Source organism: Entelurus aequoreus, linkage group LG07 (assembly GCF_033978785.1).
Source record: "Entelurus aequoreus isolate RoL-2023_Sb linkage group LG07, RoL_Eaeq_v1.1, whole genome shotgun sequence".
Taxonomy (NCBI): Eukaryota; Metazoa; Chordata; class Actinopteri; order Syngnathiformes; family Syngnathidae; genus Entelurus; species Entelurus aequoreus.
The window spans coordinates 74,208,756-74,232,505 of NC_084737.1; the positions used below are offsets into that span (position 1 = coordinate 74,208,756).

Genomic DNA, 23,750 nt, shown 5'->3' on the forward strand with positions numbered 1-23,750 from the left:
AAGTGGCCAGAAAAAGAGAACTTTCATCTGAAACTCGACAGTCTGTTCTTGATCTTAGAAATGAAGGCTATTCCACAAAATTGTTTGGGTGACCCCAAACTTTTGAACGGTAGTGTATATACCGTATTTTCCGCACTATAAGGCGCACCTAAAAACCTCCAATTTCCTCAAAAGCTGACAGTGCGCCTTATAATCCGGTGCGCCTTATATATGGACCAATATTGAGCCACAACAGGTGTCGCAACTACGGTAACTACGCAGACTTCATTTTCCCCCTTCTACGGCTGCTTACCGTAGTAGAAGAAGCGCTGCTTCTTCTTCGGGGGAAAATGAAGTTGGCGGCTGCTTACCGTAGAAGAAGAACTTCTTCTGCGGGGGAAAATGAAGTCCCGTAGTTGCGAGACCTAAACTTTATGTAAAGACCCCAAAATGGCTCCTATTAAGAGACACGCTTACGACGCAGAGTTTAAACTCAAGGCGATCAGTCACGCAGTAGAACACGGGAATAGAGCAGCAGCGAGAGAATTTAACGTTAACGAATCAATGGTGCGGAAGTGGAGGAAGCAACATGATGACCTGCGCCAAGTAAAGAAGACTAAACAGAGTTTCCGAGGGAACAAAGCGAGATGGCTACAGTTGGGGGACAAACTGGAACAGTGGGTTGTTGAACAGAGAGCAGCAAGTAGAAGTGTCAGTACAATCACTATTTGTTTTGTTGACATTCCCTTTAGCGCAGCTCCATCTAATGGATGCATAACGCAACGCCAGCCTCTACTGTAGCGTCTATTCTATGCGCCTTATAATGCGGTGCGCCTTATATATGAACAAAGTTTTAAAATAGGCCATTCATTGAAGGTGCGCCTTATAATCCGGTGCGGCTTATAGTGCGGAAAATACGGTATATATATATATATATATATATATATATATATATATATATATATATATATATATATATATATTCCTCGCGCACTAATTGACTGAAAGAGTGCGCACTTGATGTCACGTTATCGATGGAAAAATGCATTTTTAGACAATATGATTTGCCTGAGCGGCTAGGAGACACCGTGAGTAACAAGCGGTAAAAATGGATTAGAAAGGACAGATTTACTGAATGTCTGCTCTTTAGGAACCTTGCACTGAAAACACATTTTCTTGTACTTTTAAAGGCCTACTGAAACCCATACTACCGACCACGCAGTCTGATAGTTTATATATCAATGATGAAATCTTAACATTATAACACATGCCAATACGGCCGGGTTAACTTATAAAGTGACATTTTAAATTTGCCGCTAAACTTCCGGTTCGAAACGCCTCTGAGGATGACGTATGCGCGTGATGTAGACCGGGGAACACGGGTATGCCTTCCACATTGAAGCCAATACGAAAAAGCTCTGTTTTCATTTCATAATTCCACAGTATTCTGGACATCTGTGTTCGTGAATCTGTTGCAATCATGTTCATTGCATTATGGAGAAGGAAGCTGAGCAAGCAAAGAAGAAAGTTGTCGGTGCGAAATGGACGTATTTTTCGAACGTAGTCAGCAACAACAGTACACAGCCGGCGCTTCTTTGTTTACATTCCCGAAAGATGCAGTCAAGATGGAAGAACTCGGATAACAGAGACTCTAACCAGGAGGACTTTTGACTTCGATACACAGACGCCTGTAGAGAACTGGGACAACACAGACTCTTACCAGGATTACTTTGATTTGGATGACAAAGACGCAGACGTGCTACTGTGAGTATGCAGCTTTGGCTTCTAAACATTTGATCGCTTGACCGTATGTGCGCAACTTTTTTTTGCGTATGTACGTAACTTTTTTGAAATATATAAGCTTTATGAACCTTGGGTTAGGTGAACGGTCTTTTGGGCTGAGTGATTGTGTGTGTTGATCAGGTGTTTGAATTGTATTGGCGTGTTCTATGGAGCTAGGAGCTAGCAGAGGAGCTAGGAGCTAGCATAACAAACACGCAGGTGTTTTTATGCAGGATTAATTTGTGGCATATTAAATATAAGCCTGGTTGTGTTGTGGCTAATAGAGTATATATATGTCTTGTGTTTATTTACTGTTGTAGTCATTCCCAGCTGAATATCAGGTCACCCCCGGCTCTCACAGCATCTTCCCTATCTGAATAGCTTCAACTCCCCACTAGTCCTTCACTTGCACTTTACTCATCCACAAATCTTTCATCCTCGCTCAAATTAATGGGGAAATCGTCGCTTTCTCGGTCTGAATCGCTCTCGCTGCTGGTGGCCATGATTGTAAACAATGTGCAGATGTGAGGAGCTCCACAACCTGTGACGTCACGCTACTTCCGGTACAGGCAAGGCTTTTTTTATCAGCGACCAAAAGTTGCAAACTTTATCGTCCATGTTCTCGAGGAAAGTGAGAGTGAAGGACTGGAGGGCAGTAGAAGCGATTCAGATAGGGAAGATGCTGTGAGAGGCGGGTGGGACCTGATATTCAGCTGGGAATGACTAAAACAGTAAATAAACACAAGACATATATATACTCTATTAGCCACAACACAACCAGGCTTATATTTAATACGCCACAAATTAATCCCGCATAACAAACACCTCCCCCCTCCCGTCCATATAACCCGCCAATACAACTCAAACACCCGCACAACACACTCAATCTCACAGCCCAAAGTACCGTTCACCTCCCCAAAGTTCATACAGCACATATATTTCCCCCAAGTCCCCAAAGTTACGTACGTGACATGCACATAGCGGCACGCACGTACGGGCAAGCGATCAAATGTTTGGAAGCCACAGCTGCGTACTCACGGTACCGCGTCTGCGTATCCAACTCAAAGTCCTCCTGGTAAGAGTCTCTGTTGTCCCAGTTCTCCACAGGCCAATGGTAAAGCTTGACTGTCATCTTTCGGGAATGTAAACAATGAAACACCGGCTGTGTTTGTGTTGCTGCAGCCGGCCGCTAATACACCGCTTCCCACCTACAGCTTTCTTCTTTGCTGTCTCCATTGTTCATTGAACAAATTGCAAAAGATTAACCAACACAGATGTCCAGAATACTGTGGAATTTTGCGATGAAAACAGACGACTTAATAGCTGGCCACAATGCTGTCCCAAAATGTCCGCTACAATCCGTGACGTCACGCGCAGGTGTCATTATACCGAGATGTTTTCAGCAGGATATTTTGCGTGAAATTTAAAATTGCACTTTAGTAATCTAACCCGTATTGGCATGTGTTGCAATGTTAAGATTTCATCATTGATATATAAACTATCAGACTGCGTGGTCGGTAGTAGTGGCTTTCAGTAGGCCTTTAATGTAAGTGCTTCATCACGGTCATGCTTCAAATAAAAACTAACCTATGGTTCATGTTGATGAGCCAGTCAATAGATTTGGTTTGTTCGTGAATATCACAATCCTTCAGTCTTTTAAACAAATGTGATACTCTTAACAATGTAGAACTGAACAATGAATCAACAGAAGAAAATGTTACAAATATAATCAGAATTTGCCATTTTTATTCCACTTTTTATGTCTCCCACTACGTTATTCCTCTTCTACGGCGTCCATTATAATCAATTATGCAAATGAGCTAACGTGGTCATCTATCAAATTCTAGCATCTTTTATGACAGCCAATAGCTACTTTCCTTACGCAGGACTTGGCAACACTGGAAGATGGAGAGATTAGAAAAGATTGAGGACAGATATGTAGAAGACATACAAATTGAGAACACAGATGCAGAGGATGAGACAGGAGAGCCAGCCGAGAAAACAGTGGAGATGATTTTCATTTGTATTTTTTGGTTAATTGAGATGAATATTAGGAAACCATCGTCCAGGGAGAGCGGTTGGAGGTGAGGACATCAGTCTTAGGTATAAATCGACGTAAAAACAGGCCAAATCGATGTTAAAAAATTAAAGGCCACATTCTTTTCACTAAAATCGCACTTCTCATGTTCTGAAACTTGGCAGCCCTGTTAGTCTTTCCACATTAAGAAAATCCATACCCCAAACTTGTATAAACACATTGCTGTCTGAGCAACTAAGCTAAACAACTGTGCACAACCTGTGCTCTCAGAGTGATCGATACAGTAATACTGTATTTCCTTGAATAGCCGCAGGGGCGCTAATTAATTTAAAACCTCCTGTCACTCCGGCGTTTACCGGAAGCCGGCGGGATGGCCGTGCATGCGGTAATTATTTTAAAACCTCTTCTCACTCCGGCGTTTACCAAAAGGAATGCGGTAAATTTAGGCGTGCGCTTTGAGTGTGATGTAAGCATATACCATCATGAAAAGCACATTTAATTTAAAAAAAACGTTATTATGGTCTTACCTGTACTTATAAATGGAGTCCATTTGCAGCTCCTTCTGACCAAAAGCATCGATAACTTGGTTATAGAAGTCTTCCTTATTTTCTTTCTTCAGTTTTAAAAGTCTCTCTGTCTTGATGGAGATATTCCTTTAATTATTACTTCCTGCTTCGATTGAAAGTCCAGTTTAGAAAACAGTTCAGGCGAGAGAAAAAAAAAAGAAAAAAAAAATCTCTTGCTGCGTGTTGTCACTTCTTCTGCAGTACCGGAAGTCGCAAGAAGGATCACTAGCGCGGCAGCGCCCTCTACCACCAGGAGGTTTAATGACTCATACAGTATTAGACACACGCAGCTACGGCATATTAATAAAACATAGCTGCTTACTGTTCTTTTTAGCATACTGTACCGGTATTCAATAGCTTGGACCTTAAATCCTACTGAATAGCTCTTTATCTTTTTTCCTTTGTGCGATTGCAAACTACTGAAAGAAGCTTCCTCCATTTTGAAAATGAGGACAGGTAAAGCGTCACTCGTGACGTAACGAATTTGACCCGGCAGATGTTCTAGCCATATGCTAAATATTTTGCGAAACGAGTTTGACCCGGCGAAAATTATGGACATGCGATAATAAAATTAATATTTTGCGAAACGAATTTGATCCGGCGTTAATAATCAACCGGCGATAAGGCCAAGCATGCGTTAATTATTTTGAGAAACGAGTTTGACCCGGCAGTAATTCTAGACGTGCGAATACTATATTCCCTGCGCCAATTCAAGGAAATACGGTATACTCCAATGAATATAACACAGAAGTGTCTACTCTATAACAGGAAGTGATGTCTAAAATCTTTACAAATTAAAACAGAAGAAACTAAACATTTAAACACTCAAATAAAAATATTATGGCTCTTAAGGGGCCAGCACCATATTTAAAGGCCTACTGAAAGCCACTACTAGCGACCACGCAGTCTGATAGTTTATATATCAATGATGAAATCTTAACATTGCAACACATGCCAATACGGCCGGCTTAACTTATAAAGTGCAATTTTAAATTTCCCGCTTAACTTCCGGTTGAAAATGTCTATGTATGATGACGTATGCGCGTGACGTCAATCGTTGAAACGGAAGTATGCGGACACATTGAATCCAATACAAAAAACTCTGTTTTCATCTCAAAATTCCACAGTATTCTGGACATCTGTGTTGGTGAATCTCTTGCAATTTGTTTAATGAACAATGAAGACTGCAAAGAAGAAAGTTGTAGGTGGGATCGGTGTATTAGCGGCAAACTACAGCAACACAACCAGGAGGACTTTGAGATGGATAGCAGACGCGCTAGCCGGCGAACTCACCTTAACTTCCTCCGTCTCCGGGCCGCCGACCGCATCTGTGATCGGGTGAAGTCCTTCGTCCTTCCGTCGATCGCTGGAACGCAGGTGAGCACGGGTGTTGATGAGGGCTGGCTGGCGTAGGTGGATAGCTAATGTTTTTAGCATAGCTCTGTGAGGTCCGGTTGCTAAGTTAGCTTCAATGGCGTCATTAGCAACAGCATTGTTAAGCTTCACCAAGCTGGAAAGCATTAACCGTGTATTTACAGGTCCATGGTTTAATAGTATTGTTGATTTTCTGTCTATCCTTCCAGTCAGGGGTTTATTCCTTTTGTTTCTATATGCAGTTAAGCACGATGCTATCACGTTAGCTTCGTAGCTAAAGTGTTTCGCCGATGTATTGTCATGGGGATAAAAGTCACTGTGAATGTCCATTTCGCGTTCTCGACTCTCATTTTCAAGAGGATATAGTATCCGAGGTGGTTTAAAATACAAATCCGTGATCCACAATAGAAAAAGGAGAGAGTGTGGAATCCAATGAGCCAGCTTGTACCTAAGTTACGGTCAGAGCGAAAAAAGATATGTCTTGCACTGCACTCTAGTCCTTCACTCTAACGTTCCTCATCCACGAATCTTTCATCCTCGCTCAAATCAATGGGGTAATCGTCGCTTTCTCGGTCCAAATCGCTCTAGCTGCTGGTGTAAACAATGGGGAAATGTGAGGACCCTTTTAACCTGTGACGTCACGCTACTTCCGGTACAGGCAAGGCTTTTTTTTATCAGCGACCAAAAGTTGCAACTTTATCGTCGATTTTCTCTACTAAATCCTTTCAGCAAAAATATGGCAATATCGCGAAATGATCAAGTATGACACATAGAATGGATCTGCTATCCCCGTTTAAATAAAAAAAATCATTTCAGTAGGCCTTTAATGTTTCCTCTGCCGAGTGTATTTTTTAGTTTTGTTTGATTTTTTGAATAAAAATTTAGTTAAAAGTAGTGCTGTCAAATTATAAAACCCTTTAATTGGATTAATCACACTTTTAAATGTGAAATTAACCACAGGTAATTTTTGTTGTGTAGCAGCTAACATTGCTGAAAACATCACCAGTTAGTACAATTACATTTCTGACCGTAGAACAGATCATTTCTTTTACCATTATTTTTCTGACAAATCTGAACAAATCAGAAGTCAACCAAGGTTCAGGATTCCTTTGTCATTTTCAGAGTGTATAAATATACATTAAAAAATGTAATGCTGTTCTCAACCAGTGCTGCAGTGCAAAATCATAAAAACTTTTTTTTTAAAATTTAAAAAAGAGTTTCAATTTGGAGCAAATTGATTAATAAATAGTTAAAATAGCACATCATTTATTAATTTGGTTCTCACATTTAGTCCAGTTGGATTATGTCCTCGGGGGTATATTTGGAGAGTGGGCACAGGCTGTTAATCAGTCTTAAAGCCCGTGGATAAAAATAATTCTGTTTCCTGCTAGTCCTGCTGTTGATGCTTCTGTATCTTCTTCCAGATGGTAACAAGGAGAAGATGATGGGTGAAGGGTCCAGCTGCAGCCTGGGCGTTTCTATTATGACACAAACCTAATGGGCGTTTCGGGATAGAGTTTCATGGACCAATCGCGTATAGTTTGGAAAGGTTCCTTTTACGTCAATGTCCGGAGAAAATATTTGATGGGAGATTATGGCCTGCTTACTGGCATTGTTTATTTCTTCTTCTATCATATTTTGTATTTATATGCAGACGTCTGTTCCATGTAACACATCCGGTTTCTCGCAGCCACATCTTGAAGCGGCATTTCTGCCTTCAAAATAACGTCAGTATGTAATAGTAGCGCCAGACTTTGCCTTTTTTTATAAATGTGGCCTTTCCGCTTTCTCTCGCCCTGAATGTATCCAACTCCTTATTTGGACTAATGTTCTTTAGATGGCTTACTTAGTTATTTCTACGTTAGTTCTATGCTGGGTTGGGAAGTTGAAAACGCAGTTGCAAATGCAATTGCTTACCTTCAGCAGCTGCAGTTTTTTCACCAGCTGCTCAAGAATGATTGTGTTATATGCACTGCTGAAGCCCAAGAACAGAAGCCTTGTGTAGGTGGGACAGTGTGAGGTGAAGGATTGTAGACACATTAATGGGGCGGTTGGGTCTGTAGGCAAACTGTAGTAGGTCTAGGGCAGGGGTCACCAACACGGTGCCCGCGGGCACCAGGTAGCCCGTAAGGACCAGATGAGTAGCCCGCCGGCCTGTTCTAAAAATAGCTCAAATAGAGGCATTTACCAGTGAGCTGCCTCTATTTTTTAAATTTTATTTATTTACTACCAAGCTGGTCTCGCTTTGCCCGACACTTTTAATTCTAAGAGAGACAAAACTCAAATAGAATTTGAAAATCCAAGAAAATATTTTAAAGACTTGGTCTTCACTTGTTTAAATAAATTCATTATTTTTTTTTACTTTGCTTCTTATAACTTTCAGAAAGACAATTTTAGAGAAAAAATACAACCTTAAAAATTATTTTAGGATTTTTAAACACATATACCTTTTTACCTTTTAAATTCCTTCCTCTTCTTTCCTGACAATTTAAATAAATGTTCAAGTAAATTTTTTTTTTATTATTGTAAATAATACATAAATTTAAATTTAATTCTTCATTTTAGCTTCTGTTTTTTCGACGAAGAATATTTGTGAAATATTTCTTCAAACTTATTATGATTAAAATTCAAAAAAATTATTCTGGCAAATCTAGAAAATCTGTACAATCAAATTTAAATCTTATTTCAAAGTCTTTTGAGTTTCTTTTAAAAATTTTGTTCTGGAAAATCTAGAAGAAATAATGATTTGTCTTTGTTAGAAATATAGCTTGGTCCAATTTGTTATATATTCTAACAAAGTGCAGATTGGATTTTAACCTATTTAAAACATGTCATTAAAATTCTAAAATTAATCTTAATCAGGAAAAATTACTAATGATGTTCCATAAATTCTTTTTTTTATGTTTTTCTCTTCTTTTTTTCGGTTGAATTTTGAATTTTAAAGAGTCGAAATTGAAGATAAACTATGTTTCAAAATGTAATTATATTTTTTTTAGTGTTTTCTCCTCTTTTAAACCGTTCAATTAAGTGTAAATATCATTAATTATTAATAATAACAGAGTTAAAGGTAAATTGAGCAAATTGGCTATTTCTGGCAATTTATTTAAGTGTGTATCAAACTGGTAGCCCTTCGCATTAATCACTACCCAAGAAGTAGCTCTTGGTTTCAAAAAGGTTGGTGACCCCTGCTATAGGGCTAAGAGGGAGATACTTTTTAATGTATTGCATAACCAGGCATTTAAAACATTTTGCCACTATCGGTGTAAGAGCTACCGGCCGATGGGAGTTGACCAAGTGTGGCTTTTTTGGTAATGTAATGATGGTGGCGCTCTCGAGATGAATACAGAGTACCAGTATTTTTGAGGACCTGTAAAATGCTGGACTAATGATACGGCTATCTGTACTTTTTTTTATCCAGCTGACAATCTGTCACATTAATTCAGGTGCCGCTGCAAAGCATAAAAAAAGATACGGCGGAACAGCCTTTTACTGCCCCACTTCCGATTACGGGGTACGCGAAAGATAGATTTACGCGTCATTGGAATCGCGGATGGATCGCTAGAAACAGAAACTAAAAAGTTGCGGAAATTGCCGTAATGTAACTGAGATACTGTCATTGAGAGGAAAGGGGTAAATCATCCTTACAGGGACCATGTACTTGACACTTACCTCCAAGGAGCCTGGCCAGCACTCTAGCTGGCACCAATGTTTTTTTCTCTGTTTGCCTTTTTGAAAACGCTGCCACCTCAAACTGCCAAACTAACTCCAAAATACAGAGCCAAACACTTACAAAATGATTTCAAAGTGCTGCACACTTCGATTTTTCACTAGTAGTAGTACATTTCCATAGTTTAGTTAGCTGAGGTATATAACGTACAGTGTATTTTGTCAACAACTGTATGTGTGTAACGTATTTCTTGTGCTGAGCAATCATAAAACTGCTGCGAAGACGCACTGGCTGAGGCTCGCAGTAACCCCGCCTCCTTGTGGATAATGCACCCCCGCCGTAGAATGCACCCCCTGACGGGAGTGTTATATCAACTAAAGCCCACACTTAAACTTTCCACGTGCAAGATTGAATCTATTTAAAAAAATGTTCGTGTTGGAGGAGTTGTGAATGACTGCTGGGCCACAACATTAGGTACACCTGCAGACTGCAGCACGGATTTCATATTTCAGTCATTCACAACTCTTCCAACACGAACATTATTGTTTTTGCACTTTTTGGCTTCTTATTAAATAACTTTTTTAAATAGATTCAATCTTGAACGTGGAAACTTTAAGTGTGGGCTTTAGTTGATATAACACTCCCGTCAGGGGGTGCATTCTACAGCGGGGGTGCATTATCCACAAGGAGGCGGGGTTACTGCGAGCCTCAGCAAGTGCGTCTTTGCAGCAGTTTTATGAATGCTCAGCACAAGAAATACGTTACACACTAGGTGTAATTTCATTACACCTAGTGTGTGTGTGACAATCATTGGTACTTTAACTTTTTTAAAAATATATATATATATATATATTTTGTTTTTTTACATAAATAAATACAATCATGTGTGCTTACGGACTGTATCCCTGCAGACTGTATTGATCTATATTGATATATAATGTATATATTGTGTTTTTTATGTTGATTTAATTAAAAAAAAAAATTATTATTTTTTTTTTTTTTAAATTTCTTGTGCGGCCCGGTACCAATCGGTCCGCGGACCGGTGCCGGGCTGCGGCCCGGTGGTTGGGGACCACTGCTGTAAAGGATATAAATGTCTCTTTTATCCGATTATTAATCGATTAATCGAAGTAATAATCGACAGATTAATCGATTATCAAATTAGTTGTTGGTTGCAGCCCTATTAATTACTATAGAAATGAATGTGTTACTCAAAAAATAAACTTCAAATATCACCCACAGCTGTCAGCGTACGTGATCGATCATTTGGCTATGGTGTAAATGTACTGTATTTCAAACATACTATACAAATGGGCGAAAATTTGGATGGATTTATTTTAGGAACAAAATGCGATAAAAAGGTTGAAATCCCTTTTCGCACATGTGCAACAGTTTTTTTTGATTGATTGATTGAAACTTTTATTAGTAGATTGCACAGTGAAGTACATATTCCGAACAATTGACCACTAAATGGTAACACCCGAATAAGTTTTTCAACTTGTTTAAGTCGGGGTCCACTTAAATTGATTCATGATACAGATACAGTGTTTCCCACACATTCATTTATTTGTGGCGGCCCGCCACGAAAGAATTAAGGCCTGTCCAGCTTCTCAGGCAAATCATATAGTTGATGTAGATGCCCATATCGGCTGTTCAGATTTACTTTACAAAAGAGAAGTGTAGGATCAAGATTTTTGGAGCTCTTTGTTCAGTGGATCAGATGTTTGATGAAGCTTTGTGTCTATCTACCACCACTACTGTTTTCTGTTTATTTGTTACTGACTGTGGCAGGACACCTCTGCCTCTGTTTCACTTTATGTTGCTGGTAAATAATATGGTTGTAGTAGTAGGCTAAAGTTAAATTATTTAAGTGGTACATTATGGTATTGGGCTTTTTCTTATTTAACGGTGGTTTCCTTTTTTCAAATTACTTTGAATGTTAACATGATTAACTAATCCCTAGTTTATTAGTTGTTGTTGTTTTTTTTTTAGAACGGATGCTTTTAAACTGGCAGGTTAAAAAGAATGTACAACATTGTAATATTATTCAAGATAAGTTGAATCTGAAAGCTTGGAATAATCGCAAATAAGAATAAACTGGACAGGACTAAAAACAACAACAAAAAAACAAATAAGAATAAACAATGAAGTTGATAAAAATGGTATTAAAAACGCATTTTTCTACATCTTTATTCACACCTATTACATATAGTATCGATTAGAGTATCTAATACCTGGCACAATAAGCATACTTGCCAACCCTCACGATTTTCCCGGGAGACTCACAAATTTCAGTGCCTCTCCCGAAAATCTCCCAGGGTAACCATTCTCCCGAATTTCTCCCGATTTCCACCCGGACAACAATATTGGGGGCGTGCCTTAAAGACACAGTCTTTAGCGTCCTCTACAACCTGTCGTCACATTCGCTATTCCTCCAATCAAACAGCGTGCCGACCCAGTCACATAATATATCCGGTTTTTACACACACACATGAGTGACTGCAAGGCATACTTGATCAACAGCCATACAGGTCACACTGAGGGTGTCCGTATAAACAACTTTAACACTGTTACAAATATGCGCCACACTGTGAACCCACACCAAACAAGAATGACAAACTCATTTCGGGAGAACATCCGCACCGTAACACAACAGAACAAATACCCAGAATCCCTTGCAGCACTAACTCTTCCGGGACACTACAATATACACCCCCCCTACCACCAAACCCCGCCCACCTCAACCCCGCCCCAATCTCCCGAATTCGGAGGTCTCAAGGTTGGCATGTATGACTATAAGGAATATCGGTATTTGTAGCAGTATCGATACTAACAATATATTGTATATCCCTACTTGTTGCAGATGAAACCATGGCCTGTTGGAGTTAATTGTTAAAAATTTGCCAGCTGCTCGGGACAGTCTTGAAAGGGGAACTGCACTTTTTTTATTTTATTTTTTTTTGCCTATCATTCACAATCCTTATGTAAGACAAGGACACATTTTTCTTTTTTACTGCATTCTACATAGTAAATAAATACGAGTAATGGAACCCATGGGAGTCGCTTTATTCTGCCTATAAAGCTCTTAAACATCCAAACACCTCTATTAAGGTTTGATATACATGCTGTAATTATATACGCAATGTAGTAAGAAGCACATCCATAATAACGGTTATTATCTACTAATAAAAGTTTCAATCAATCAATCAAAAACATGTAACACTTACTTTGCTCATTTTAAGCACATGCGACACAATTTCAAAAACGCATCACGACTTTCACTTTTTTTTTTAAACATCTCTGATTATTATTCACTGCAGACTTCATGAGCAGCCAACAAACATAATCAATCATCACCTACAGTACAATGTCTGCTGTCACTAAGATGCCGATTGATAGAATCGTGTTATAGTCCCGTTTAGATGAAGAATGACTCAAACCTGGCAAGGAAAAGGAGGGTGGAACAAAGTGTCTTTGTGTTGTTCCCGCCATTCCCGGGTCTAAATTAGCTGTCAAAGTGTACCAACTTGTCGGATTACGTCCTCATCCTCCAATTATCAAGGTGAGAGACATGAGTTATGATTTAGAATTAACTTTCATGAGCACCTAGGCAAGGAAGCAGCTCACCAGCCAATGATGTCAACATAGCCACATAAGCTAGTGATCACGGTTGCAGCTATAAATAGTTTGTCTGTGTTAGCGCTTATAATATCAATATCCATACTTGCCAACCCTCCCGTTTTTAGCGGGAGAATCCCGGTATTCAGCGCCTCCCCCGACAACCTCCCGGCAGAGATTTTCTCCCGACAAACTCCCGGTATTCAGCCGGAGCTGGAGGCCACGCCCCCTCCAGCTCAATGCGGACCTGAGACTGAGTGGGGACAGCCTGTTCTCACGTCCGCTTTCCCACAATATAAACAGCTTGCCTGCCCAATGACGTCATAACGTCTAGGGCTTTTAGAGTGCACAACTGCGCACACAACAAGGAGACGAAGCAGAAGAACGAGGAAATTACAGACATGGCGACGCCGTCGACGAGCAAGATGAAGAAATACGCTTGCAAGTTCCAAAACGAATGGAAACAAGAATTTCAGTTCATCCAGGACAGTTTGAAGGGGATGGGGTATGTTGCCTGTAAATATGTAGGACTGACTTCTCCATTGAACACGGTGGCCGAAATGATATACTCATCATGAACGGAGAAGTTAAACAGGACAATACTGCCATCTAATGGATAGCCACCGGAACACTGAAATTCAAGTATTTCTTTTATATAAATAAAATAAATAAATATATATATATATATATTTATATAGCTAGAATTCACTGAAAGTCAAGTATTTCATACATATATATATATATATATATGAAATATATATGAAATACTCGAGTTGGTGAATTCTAGCTGTAAATAACCACGCCCCCAACCACACCCCGCCCCCAACACCCCCCACCCCCGACCAAGCCCCCCCCCACACCCCCTACCCCCCGATATTGGAGGTCTCAAGGTTGGCAAGTATGTCAATATCACTAATACCTGGTCAATACTCAAGTCCATCCCGCCATTCATTTTCAAAGTCAATCAATCAAAGTTTACTTATATAGCCCATAATCACAAATGTCTCAAAGGGCTGCACAAGCTACAACGACATCATCGTCTCAAATACCACATTAGGGCAAGAAAAAACTCAACCCAATGGGCACAATGAGAAACCTTCACCGCCGTCACATCCTCTATACCAGGGGTGCTCATTACGTCGATCGCGAGCTACCGGTCGATCGCAGTCGATCCTCAGCCAGGCATTAAAAAAATAGTCCTAAAAATGAGCGATCATAAATCTTCACTATGACGTGACTTTCGTCACTTGATTGACATTCACGGCACCCGAGGGTCTTCTGAGATGACGCTGGCTGCTGCAAGCTCATTAAAATTACCGACAGGAAGGCGAGAAACACTTTTTATTTCAACAGACTCTGGCGCCGTGCCTGTCGTCAAAACTCCAAAGACCGACTGCACAGTTGCACAATAAAAGCTCTGCTTCATCCTGCCTGCGCTAAGAGTCTCAGAAAGCTGGCGTGCACAAGCTAGCAAGCTACGGAGTTTGCCGCCAATGTATTTCTTGTAAAGTGTATACAAAGGAGTACGGAAGCTGGACAAATAAGATGCCAAAAACCAACCACTTTCATGTGGTATTGGACAGAAAGGAGGACTTTTTTTCTCCTCCATTTGAAAATGCGGACGTTATCAGCACCACTGTCTGATTCCTATCAATGCAAGTCATCAGAATCAGGTAATACACCAACTTATATTCTTGTCTTCATGAAACAAAGGAATCTAGATGTGTTAAACATGCTTGTATTGTCATTAAACACCTTTAACTTGTTAATATTAACTATATGTGTTAAACAAGCTTGTATTATCTTTAACCACCTTTAAGTTGTTAACAATTTTAACTATATGTGTTAAACATGCTTGTACTATCTTTAAACACCTTTAACTTATTACCAATATTAACTATATGTGTTAAACATGCTTGTATTATCTTTAATAACCTTTAACTTGTTAACAATATTAACGATATGTATTAAACATTCTTGTATTATCATTAAACACCTTTAATTTATTAACAATATTAACTGCAGTAATTTCCGGACTATAAGCCGCACCAGCTAAATTTAGGGGAAAATACAGATTGCTCCATATATAAGCCGCACCCGACTATAAGCCGCAGGGTTTTGATGTGTAATTAGCGTAGTATATAGGGGTTCCTGCTACCACGGAGGGGATTGTCGGGACAGAGATGACTGTTTGGGAACGCAAAGCGTCCCATTTATTAACTATAAATCTTTCAATCATTCAATCAAACTTTCACATCTTTGACATGGCGAACAGCATTCGTGCAGAGTACAAATAATACAACGGTGCAAAGTAATACAAAGTGCTCGCCTGTACGTTATCCAAATAACCAGCCTACCGGTATATGAAAAGTCAGTCTTTAATCATTGTGTCATCGTCTTCCTCCTGCGTACTGAAACCACCGAAATCCTCTTCGTCGGTGTCGGAGAAGAACAGGCCGTAAATAAGCCGCACCCTTGTATAAGCCGCAGGGACCAGAACGAGGGGAAAAAGTAGCGGCTTATAGTCCGGAAATTACGGTATATGTGTTAAACATGCTTGCATTATCATTAAACACCTTTAACTTGTTAACAATATTAACTATATGTGTTAAACATGCTTGCATTATCTTTAAACACCTTTATCTTGTTAACGATATTAACTATATGTATTAAACATTCTTGTATCATCATTAAACACCTTTAATTTATTAACAATATTAACTATATGTGTTAAACATGCTTGCATTATCATTAAACACCTTTAACTTGTTAACAATATTAACTATATGTGTTAAACATGCTTGCATTATCATTAAACACCTTTAACTTGTTAACAATATTAACTATATGTGTTAAACATGCTTGTATTATCTTTAACCACCTTTAAGTTGTTAACAATATTAACTATATGTGTTAAACATGCTTGTATTATCTTTAAACACCTTTAACTTATTACCAATATTAACTATATGTGTTAAACATGCTTGTATTATCTTTAAACACCTTTAACTTGTTAACAATATTAACTATATGTATTAAACATTCTGTATTATCATTAAACACCTTTAATTTATTAACAATATTAACTATATGTGTTAAACATGCTTGCATTATCATTAAACACCTTTAACTTGTTAACAATATTAACTATATGTGTTAAACATGCTTGTATTATCATTAACCACCTTTAAGTTGTTAACAATATTAACTATATGTGTTAAACATGCTTGTATTATCATTAAACACCTTTAATGTATTAACAATATTAACTATATGTGTTGAACATGCTTGCATTATCATTAAACACCTTTAACTTGTTAACAAAAACATATATTTCATAAATAGGGAAATATAAATTATATATATGAATGAGGTAGATCCCCACGACTTGATCAATTGAAAAGTAGCTCGCCTGCAGAAAAAGTGTGAGCACCCCTGCTCTACACACATGGATAAAATAATTGATATCAAAGTGTGTGTATTCCTGTATCGTCATATGTTGCAGCCGGTCTAAAAATGTGCCACTGTCTTGTGACAACAAAGTCCTGGAGGGCTGCAGATGCTTCTTGTGGCCGTATTCTGACCTTACTGATTACTGGCCTATCACGTTGTACTACAGGACTGTATGCTGGTACCAGCATAAGGGAAATGAGGTCCGAGTTGCCTGTGTGGGGTTCTGACTTATATGCATTTTTGACATCAGAATAAACCTGGTCAAAGAGGGTATTTTTCCTAGTTGGTAGAGGCTCATGCTGATGGAATTTGGGAAGAACAGACTTCAGCATTGCCTGATTAAAGTCTGCTACTGTGAGGAAAGCATCTGGATGCTCCTTCTGCCGCTCACTGATGAAGTCTCATTGCACGCCACGGTTGTCTCCTTGTTAGCGCGTGGCGGTACATGCATGGCTATATTAAACATGGCCGTCAGCTCCCTCGGCACCTGACAACCATGAGCTCAATGTGCTGACGGCAGCGTGTATGAATCATAACAGAGTCCCATCACCGCAGTTCGTAAACATAAAACAGCCACAATTCCCCCTTCTTACCTTGCCCGTAGGCTTAGCTCATTGGTTATTGGACGTAGCATTAGCCGCTATAGCTGTACTTCCGAGTTTGTAATCTTTGCATTAAGCCATGTTTATGTAAAAACGTAGATACAGCAGTCTCATATTTTGCCGGGAAGCTCTCCACAATTGTAAATTTTAGCTTCCCAGTGACCGGACATTTGACAGTAAGAATGTGGGAATCGCCTGACCGTGCAGGTTAGCTGTTATCCTTCTCGTTCAAAGTTCCTCGTTCTGTCGCATCGCTTGCGGCGGGTCCTTGGCGGTAGGATTAATCTTGTATATCGGCAAAATCCAAGCTCACCCAGTGCAAAGAGCAAGCATACGTCACATTTTGAAGTTCCATTTTTGAAGTCCTGTAGATACTTATGGTTAAAGGCCTACTGAAAGCCACTACTAGCGACCACGCAGTCTGATAGTTTATATATCAATGATGAAATCTTAACATCGCAACACATGCCAATACGGCCGGGTTAACTTATAAAGTGCAATTTTAAATTTCCCGCGAAACTTCCGGTTGAAAACGTCTATGTATGATGACGTATGCGTGTGACGTCAATGGTTGAAACGGAAGTATTCGGACACCATTGTATCCAATACAAAAAGCTCTGTTTTCATCGCAAAATTCCACAGTATTCTGGACATCTGTGTTGGTGAATCTTTTGCAATTTGTTTAATGAACAATGAAGACCGCAAACAAGAAAACTGTAGGTGGGATCGGTGTATTAGCGGCTGGCTGCAGCAACACAACCAGGAGGACTTTGATTTGGATAGCAGACGCGCTATCCGATGCTAGCCGCCGCCCTTATCGATGATCGGATGAAGTCCTCTGTTGCTCTGTCGATCACTGGAACGCAGGTGAGCACGGGTGTTGATGAGCAGATGAGGGCTGGCTGGCGTAGGTGGATAGCTAATGTTTTTAGCATAGCTCTGTGAGGTCCCGTAGCTAAGTTAGCTTCAATGGCGTCGTTAGCAACAGCATTGTTAAGCTTCGCCAGGCTGGAAAATCATTAACCGTGTAGTTACATGTCCATGGTTTAATAGTATTGTTGATTTTCCGTCTATCCTTCCAGTCAGGGGTTTATTTCTTTTGTTTCTATCTGCAGTTAAGCCCGATGCTATCACGTTAGCTCCGTAGCTAAAGTGCTTCGCCGATGTATTGCCGTGGAGATAAAAGTCACTGCGAATGTCCATTTCGCGTTCTCGACTCTCAGTTTCAAGAGGATATAGTATCCGAGGTGGTTTCAGAATCAGAATCAGAATAGTTTTATTGCCATTGTTTGAGAACGGGTTCACAAACTAGGAATTTTTCTTGGTGCAAACGTGCGACATAAAACACATATAACACATATTTGGTAATAAAAAGAGCTGTGACTGAGCTATCAGATAGACTTAGAAGGAATTCAAGGAGCTGCTGTTAGGAGTTATTGTTCATTTGCCTGATGGCCGAGGGGAAAAAACTGTTCAGGTGGCGGGAGGAAATACAAATCCGTGATCCACAATAGAAAAAGGAGAAAGTGTGGAATCCAACGAGCCCTTGTACCTAAGTTACGGTCAGAGCGAAAAAAGATACGTCCTGCACTGCACTCTAGTCCTTCACTCTCACGTTCCTCATCCACGAATCTTTCATCCTCGCTCAAATTAATGGGGTAATCGTCGCTTTCTCGGTCCGAATCGCTCTCGCTGCTGGTGTAAACAATGGGGAAATGTGAGGAGCCTTTCAACCTGTGACGTCACGCTACTTCCGGTACAGGCAAGGCTTTTTTTTAATCAGCGACCAAAACTTGCGAACTTTATCGTCGATGTTCTCTACTAAATCCTTTCAGCAAAAATATGGCAATATCGCGAAATGATCAAGTATGACACATAGAATGGATCTGCTATCCCCGTTTAAATAAAAAAAATTCATTTCAGTAGGCCTTTAACAGCGCCTCTCCTCCACACATTGTACATTCGTACTCCTCTGGCTTAAAACATTAAAATGACACAAAACTGCTATCCTGTTAGGAGAGGCTGCCGTAGACGTGTTGGGCTGTGCCGCCATGATGGCTTAAAAAAGTCAGACAAAAAAAACAAATCAACGTTCCAGAGGAGGTGCCAGTGTAGTTAGCAATTTAAGTCTTGCCAGTATATGCCTTCAACAGAAAAATTATACCACTAAAATGTCATGTGTAAGGCCAAAAAACTACCCTTGATTGAAATTAAATCTATATGACCAAAGATGGATGAAAATATTCTAACATGCGCTAAGTCGCCCATTATCCGCATTAGTAAGCCACATCCATATTGATATGTACAGTACATCTATAAGCATGTCTAAATAACTGAGAACGTGACAATGGGAAACATTGAGTGAATACAACTGAGATCTGCAGCTCTATTAATATTTATGGTAAACATTTGGTAATATAAGTACATCAATAAATAATGATAGTAATTCTGGAAAATTAGTAATTGTTATGCAACGTTTAATTTAATAAACACAAACACGTAAACAGAAGCAGTTTTGGGACAAAAGGAAACAGTTTAAATATAGGCACTTAAAATAGGGATGTCCGATAACGGCTTTTTGCCGATATCCGATATTCCGATATTGTCCAAATCTTGATTACCGATACCGACATCAACCGATACCGATATATACAGTCGTGGAATTAACACATTATTATGCCTAATTTGGACAACCAGGTATGGTGAAGATAAGGTCCTTTTTTTAAAAATTCATAAAATAAAATAAGATAGATAAATTAAAAACATTTTCTTGTATAAAAAAGACAGTAAAACAATATAAAAACAGTTACTTAGAAACTAGTAATGAATGAAAATGAGTCAAATTAACTGTTAAAGGTCAGTACTATTAGTGGACCAGCAGCACGCACAATCATGTGTGCTTACGGACTGTATCCCTTGCAGACTGTATTGATATATATTGATATATAATGTAGGAACCAGAATATTAATAACAGAAAGAAACAACCCTTTTGTGTGAATGAGTGTGAATGGGGGAGGGAGGTTTTTTGGGTTGGTGCACTAATTGTAAGTGTATCTTGTGTTTTTTATGTTGATTTAATTAAAAAAAAAAAAAAAAAAACCAATACCGATAATAAAAAAAACGATACCGATAATTTCCGATATTACATTTTAAAGCATTTATCGGCCGATATTATCGGACATCTCTAACTTAAATAGTGTCCAAAACAAGTAAACAGGCATAGACCAGCAACCAGTCTGTTCATGAAGCCTTTCCTTTAACAAAAGACTAATGAAACAAACTTGGCACCGTTTGAAAGTGAACACAAAATCGTTCCAACAGCAGGTATCCTTCCTCGACTGCTAAAACTCAATGAATAAGCATCTTTATCTAATAACTTACCCAGTAACCTAGATATTGCATTTAAAATGAGTCAAAACAAATTCTACATCAACCATCAAAATCTCCACTTTATTTCGATACCAAGATTATCCATTGTAGAGCACGGGGTGTCCAAAGTGCGGGCCGGGGGCCATTTGCGGCCTGCAGCTAATTGTTTACCGGCCCGCCACACATTCTGGAAATGCTATTGCAAAAATTTAAAAAAAAAACATTAAAAAAAGTAGAATGAGGTGAAATCTAACTACAAAAAGTTGCAATGTTGACACAAAGCTGCCATGCAGGCTGTTTTTTTTTCTTTTGTCTATCTGTATTTTTTTGCCATTGCTAAAAAAAAACAAAAAAAAACAATCTGATAATGAATAATTCCAACTCCAATTATTTCACTTTAAAAATGTTTTATGTGGAAAATATTGCATATATTGTGTGGTTGCCATACAAAAACATCAACGTTTTCTTTGACAAAAGAGCATAAAACAAACAAAATAATAGTTCAAACGTAAAATGCACAGATATATCTGAAGTTGATCTCGTAACTTAAGTGTTGAAAGTAAAAAAAAAACTTAATACAAATGTATCACTTTATGAGTGGGGCACCTTTTGGATCCTAAATATATTTAATGGGATTTTATTTATCTTTTCACTGTGATTACTCAAAAATAACAATGAATTAATATCAATGGTGTCTTGCATTATTGATGTTTTTAAGGCTCTAATTACTTCACATCAAACATTGCTTTCTGAATGTTTTGGGCAGTGGGGGAAATACTGCATATTTCAGTTTTATTATAAAAAACAAAGTTGTCTTTGACAGAAAAGGCATAAAACCTTTTTGGTTTTTTAAATTTGATATCAACCTGAAGTTGATATACTGTAGAGCAGGGGTCACCAACGCGGTGCCCGCGGGCACCAGGTAGCCCGTAAGGACCAGATGAGTAGCCCGCTGGCCTGTTCTAAAAATAGCTCAAATAGCAGCACTTACCAGTGAGCTGCCTCTATTTTTTAAATTGTATTTATTTACTAGCAAGCTGGTCTCGCTTTGCCCGACATTTTTAATTCTAAGAGAGACAAAACTCAAATAGAATTTGAAAATCCAAGAAAATATTTTAAAGACTTGGTCTTCACTTGTTTAAATAAATTCATTAATTTGTTTTACTTTCCTTCATATAACTTTCAGAAAGACAATTTTAGCAAAAAAATACAACCTTAAAATGATTTTTAGGATTTTTAAACACATATACCTTTTTACCTTTTAAATTCCTTCCTCTTCTTTCCTGACAATTTAAATCAATGTTCAAGTAATTTTTTTTTTTTTATTGTAAAGAATAATAAGTACATTTTAATTTAATCCTTTATTTTAGCTTCTGTTTTTTCGACGAAGAATATTTGTGAAATATTTCTTCAAACTTATCATGATTAAAATTCAAAAAAATTATTCTGGCAAATCTTGAAAATCTCTAGAATCAAATTTAAATCTTATTTCAAAGTCTTTTGAATTTCTTTTAAAATTTTTGTTCTGGAAAATCTAGAAGAAATAATGATTTGTCTTTGTTAGAAATATAGCTTGGTCCAATTTGTTATATATTCTAACAAAGTGCAGATTGGATTTTAACCTATTTAAAACATGTCATCAAAATTCTAAAATTAATCTTAATCAGGAAAAATTACTAATGATGTTCCATAAATCCTTTTTTTAAAAATTTTTCAAAAAGATTCGAATTAGCTAGTTTTTCTCTTCTTTTTTTCGGTTGAATTTTGAATTTTAAAGAGTCGAAATTGAAAATAAACTATGTTTCTAAATTTAATTGTCATTTTTTTCTTGTTTTCTCCTCTTTTAAACCGTTCAATTAAGTGTAAATATCATTAATTATTAATAATAACATAGAGTTAAAGGTAAATTGAGCAAATTGGCTATTTCTGGCAATTTATTTAAGTGTGTATCAAACTGGTAGCCCTTCGCATTAATCACTACCCAAGAAGTAGCTCTTGCTTTCAAAAAGGTTGGTGACCCCTGCTGTAGAGATTTACTGTAAGCGTTAAATAAATAAAAACAATAATAATTTGACTTGTTTTTAACATTTTAATGACTTAGACCCTTTATGGTCCCCGGGAGCCCTAAAGGTAAAAAAAAAAAAAAAAATCCATATATTTTGTTATGATTTAAAAATGAAAACTATCAAAATGGCCCCCGCAGGCTTTAATTTTTCCGTGTGCGGCCCTTAGTGGAAAAAGTTTGGACACCCCTGATGTAGACTTTGTAGATTGTATGTCAAAAAATAAATAAATAAATAAACGTGAATTTATCTTTAGCAATTGAAGTGGCCCATTTTTGCCCAGGATATACAATGTTAAATCATATGCATTATAAAAAAGGAGATACAGATCAAGTCAACATACTTTTTTGCACGGTGTACCACGCCGCCATGGACAATTTTCAGGGATCCAGACCGGTGTGACATAATTATCGTGCTAATCTCACTTCCTGATTGGATCCAAACGTGTGTGTCTAATAGGAAGTGCCACTTAATAATGGCAACAGGGCGCATTTAAAGAGCGTGAGAAGATGGAACACAATTGTAACCCAGCAACACCCACACAAAAAAAACTTGGTAGTTTCTGTTTGCGAGTATGTAGATACATGTCTGCTTCGATTTAAGTCGCCAAGGAGAGGTGGGCTAAGGATGAGCCTCAGTCCAGACAGACACGTAAACACTTGTCTCAACAGATTAAGCAGCCATCACGTTGTCCTTTGACCTCCAACACATTCGTAGAATCAAGACACTATGACTAAATCTGATGTTTAAGAATGTTTACGGTATAAGAGATGAAAGGACAATAACTTTGTGAATATGAACTAATCCCTTGTTGGTAAAAAATAGTTTATGCAAGCTCAGACGTTCCAAATACTGAACAGATTTATACCATATTGTATACAGTATACCATTGCTTTATTCACATTTACAGCCACTTCAGTCAAAAGTTCACTAAATAATGACGGCCATTGTCAAGCACCTGAACCAAACATCAAATCGTGGACTTTAAAAAAAAACCCAGCAAACCTCTTCAGTCTGGCACATATGCTTCAGGACTTAGAAGCCTTTACTTACAAGATACTATGCATTCAACGACCTTTAACCCTCTGAGCATTAGCAAAGAGGTGATCTGGGAGATTAGTCAGCTGTTCTGCGGAAGTTACTGTGGTTAAGATCATCAGGTAAATACATTTAAATTGAGTCAAGGTGCTGAACATTAAACACAAAGAGAGCAGAAAGACATTCTTCTAGCAGACTTA

General features: G+C 38.3%; 1 protein-coding gene across 3 annotated transcripts in view; it reads left to right on the top strand.

Moving 5' to 3' along the window:
* Positions 1 to 23,750, top strand: part of si:dkey-72l14.3 (Glyco_hydro_56 domain-containing protein) — a 79,634-nt gene that overhangs the window by 16,113 nt on the left and 39,771 nt on the right. Inside the window, exon 1 of one of the 3 annotated variants that reach the window (XM_062054466.1) lies at positions 4,010 to 4,184. The exons of 1 other annotated variant lie outside the window; for it this stretch is intronic. The gene's annotated coding sequence lies outside the window, so the exon portion shown is untranslated. Of the gene's footprint in view, positions 1 to 4,009; positions 4,266 to 23,750 lie in introns of those variants that run through there. One more of the 3 variants, XM_062054467.1, reaches the window with a different exon arrangement.